Below are 4,006 nucleotides of genomic sequence, written 5' to 3' on the forward strand. Positions count from 1 at the left end.
CGCGGTGGGGGCCGAGGGAACCGGGCAGAGTTTTTCACCAGTCAACGTGTATTAAAGTTTAAATCTTCCGGACAAAATTATAAAAGTGCCAGTCAAACGTCTTCTTTGCTATTTATTGAGCTTTAAACAAATGAATAACGAATCTATATAATATAATAATAAAATACACGGAAAATCTATTTTTCCTCCCTCTCTTCTGACAGCGTCAGTGTCTGTCTCATGCAGCAGCTGATCCAGTATGAGTGACCCGACAGTAAAAATAAACATGTTTATAACTAGTGCAGGTAGTTTGAGAGGTAATTAAAATAGCTAAGAGAGATGATCTGACTTGAAGTGTGTATTTTGCTCCGTTCACCGCTGCATCTCAGCGGGAGGAGCTGCAGGTGAGCAGAGCTGCGTGTCTCCGTCCTGTCAGATTAGACTTCACTCGCGTTTATGTCCATATCGAGAGAAAGATAAATAATCTGAATTCAGTGTGCAGTTTACTTTGACGCGGGGGTGAGCAGCAGAGGTGGGGATAGGCGGGGCTATTGCGTCATCATTATCAGAAAATGATCGTAGGGCGTACACACGGAGCCGTTGGACCCCCCCAGTGCGTTGCGTGTGCCGTTCTATACACCTTGGGACCCGTTATCGTTTCCGCAGTTGTTTACTGTCATATTCGGTCGTCCTCGTGTGGCAGAACGTCTATATGACACTAAACAGTAACGCAAACGACCGTTTTCGTCCTCGTGGGGCCGGGGCCTTAGTGTTGCATTGTTGGAGAAGCCTGTGACCTAAGATTTTCAACGACATAATTACTCTGTAGCTATGTTAGTTTGACAATGAAGAACCTTGAACCTTGAACCTTGAAGAGAACTAGGCCTATACCAAATGTGAGAGTTTTGCTGAGACATAGAAAAAGTACAAAGGAGCAATAAAACTGAAAAATTATGGAATACAGACAAATTAATAATTACTACTTTCATTACTACCAACATTATTATTACACAGTTGCAGTTGTTTTTTGTGTGTGTAGAGTTACTCGTGTTAGATTTAAACAAAAAAAAAAGTGCAATGTAGTGCATCAGCATAAAAGAAAAAGACTGATGTAAAGTCCTTATATGTTTTAATAAATTCTAGCTGAAAACGGCTTTATAAAAATAATATGGGTTGTTTTAGAATTATTTTTACTTTTTGTTTCCAAGAAGTCATAGGAAATTATTTCCTGTCACTCTGCTATGGTTAAATGTCTCTAATACTGCAGCACACTCAGCGCTGTGGTTAATCGGCTCTCAGTTACATGTGCAGAATGATTCTTAGTTGTCACGTATATTACTTTCTCATCTATTACCAAAAGTAGCATCACAAAATAGACCAACCGCAACTAACATTTGTTATCTCTAAACTTCCCCCTCTTCTAACCCCACAAAGGCATCTCAATGCTTCAGCAGGTGATCAGCTGGAACATCAATGTACCAAAAACAGTTACTGCAGTGGAGGGGAGCTGTGTTGTGGTGCCATGTCAGACACAATCTCATTCTAGGGTCATATGGTACCAGTACCATACAATAAATTATCCTGTTGTGTATGATGGACGCCGTTCCAATGCAGTGGAAAAACAGTTCAGAGGACGCACATCAATACCGGGTGAAGCTTCAGAGGGGAACTGCAGCCTGATGATAGATAATGTAAAAACATCCGACAACAACCTACGCATTTATGTTTGGATCAACCCAGACTCTCAATCAACTGAGAAATTCCATCATCAAACTGTAACTATCTCTGTTGGTAAGTAGGCTAAGTATTTGGTAACTATTATCATAAGAATGCCAGGTTAACCAGGTTGAGAGATATAAAGTGAAGGGAAAAATGCCAATGGAAAATACAATTCCCATATGACATTTCTTTACATTTTTACACAATTGTTAATCTAAAAAGTAATAGTTTTGTATCTAAACTTTTACTAGTTTTTTTCCATTATCATTTTTGTTTTACTTCCAGAGAGAAACGCTATTAAAATGCAGATTCAGAAACGGATAGTGAATGGGGAGATGTTCCAGGCTAACTGCAGCGTAAAGCACTCCTGCCCTTCCTCACCCCCATCCCTTCATTGGAACAAAAGTCCATTTCTAAAAGACTCCACTTCAATGACTTTCAACGCGCTTGAACAAGGCCAATGGTGGTATACAGATACACTACATGGACTAGCAACCTATAAAATGCATAACAGCAAAATGTGGTGCTCTACAAAGTTCACCACAGAAAGTGCACGGACAACACTCAACATTTTATGTAAGTGATACAGTTTACCTGGTCAAAGTAATTACAGGAGTGGATTCACTTGCCAGGTATTATTTACTATGTATTGTTTGTTGTGATTTTATTTCTCGACAGATGAACCTGTGAATGTGATCCTGACACAGCAAAAGGAACCAGTGATGGAGGGTGGCAGCGTCACCCTGGAGTGTGCTGCTGACTGTAACCCACAACCACACACGTACAAATGGCTCAGAAGACAGATGGGTCAGGTCAAGGGAATAAATTCAACTGAGAAAAAAAGACCCTTCAACAATATCGCGCGAGACACCTCTCTCTCCTGCATCGCTTACAATGACTTTGGAACAAGGCAGTCCGACTGGTTGGATTTAGACGTTCAATGTAAAAACAATTATATTCCATGTCCTCTATTTCTCTAGAGTGTACTGATGAAATCCTAATTTACTCAGGACCCAGTGCTGAACATTCATACCAAGATTTTGCTCAGCTGGCTACTGACAGAACAACACCAGCAGAGAAATGTAACTACATCCATTAAGGCGCCTGGTCATTTAATACCACCTGACACAATTCATAGCAAGCTACTTGCAAATTGCAATGTAACCTTACCTTCCGCTCCGACGTGCTGATTTAACAGAATAACCATCCGCACATTTATTTTTATTTCATTCATTTATTGGTTATATTTTATATGGCGTTAAAATATGTTCAGTTATGTCAAATTGTAATATAAGCTATACTTTATCTTTCAAAACTAACAGTGTAAATAATAACAGCAAAGACACAGTTCAAGTTTATCAAGCAAGAAATAGGGTGCAGGCTTCCTGTGATTAGCCTGCACACATTCATACAATGGATGATATGTGGTACAGTATGCATTGTAGAAACAAGCCATTAAAATCCCCTACAAATATTTAACAAAAACATAAAATGTTTTTTTAAAGGAAACATGTTATAAGCTTGTTGACAATGCATATTTGAATAAAATCATACAATACATTGTAGAGGATGATTGTGATAACTTGGTAGATAACATTACATCCTGTCTTTCTAGATGCCCCTGTAATCCTACCGGAGTCCTCCTGCCTCCTGACAGGGAAAAGTCTGAAGTGTGTCTGCAGGGCTGAAGCATCCCCTTACCCCTCTATACATTGGAGCATTGATGGAAATTACACTCTTCCGTCTTCCTTCAGCTTTGTTTCCACAAATGTAGTCTCTGGGGAAATAAATTGTGCAGCTCAAAGGCAATCCAAAATATCTTGCACCGCCACAAACTACCTGGGCAGCAACACAAAATTGCTGTCCGTAGAAACATGTAAGTCACTATTGTGTTTCCCCTAACTACATGCACTTAAAGGCAGATCAAGAGTATTTTGTTTATTTATATTTTCTTTCACAGCCTCCATGTATATCTGGCTGTTAGCTTTTGTGATCCCAGGAATTGGTTTGCTATTTGGAAGTGCAGTGTTCATTTACAGGAAAAAATCGAGAAACAGGTTGGTAGACTTCACTCTTTGTCATGTACATACATGTACGGTAGAGCTGTGAATAATCTTTCTATTGTTGCTGTATTATCCACAGACCAGCAGCATACTTCGTGTGCAACACTGATATCCTTTTAAGGTAAAACTGGAATGTATCAGTTGTCTATTATTTATTTCAAATTGCTAAATTCAAATCACATCTTTTTGTTTTGCATTCTTTTTTCAAGGGAACAAAGCTTATGTGACATCGCAGAACCAGAAGA

The 4,006-nt window shown here is 39.3% G+C and overlaps 1 long non-coding RNA gene across 1 annotated transcript; it reads left to right on the plus strand.

Moving 5' to 3' along the window:
• Positions 1 to 2,559: 2,559 nt before the first annotated feature.
• On the plus strand, positions 2,560 to 3,750 carry LOC104956290 (uncharacterized). Its single transcript, XR_799531.1, has 3 exons — positions 2,560 to 2,640; positions 3,314 to 3,574; positions 3,659 to 3,750. It is a non-coding gene; the product is annotated as an uncharacterized lncRNA (long non-coding RNA).
• Positions 3,751 to 4,006: the final 256 nt, after the last annotated feature.

The sequence above is a fragment of the Notothenia coriiceps genome, unplaced genomic scaffold, assembly GCF_000735185.1.
Source record: "Notothenia coriiceps isolate Sejong01 unplaced genomic scaffold, NC01 NC01_scaffold00025794, whole genome shotgun sequence".
NCBI classification, from domain to species: Eukaryota; Metazoa; Chordata; class Actinopteri; order Perciformes; family Nototheniidae; genus Notothenia; species Notothenia coriiceps.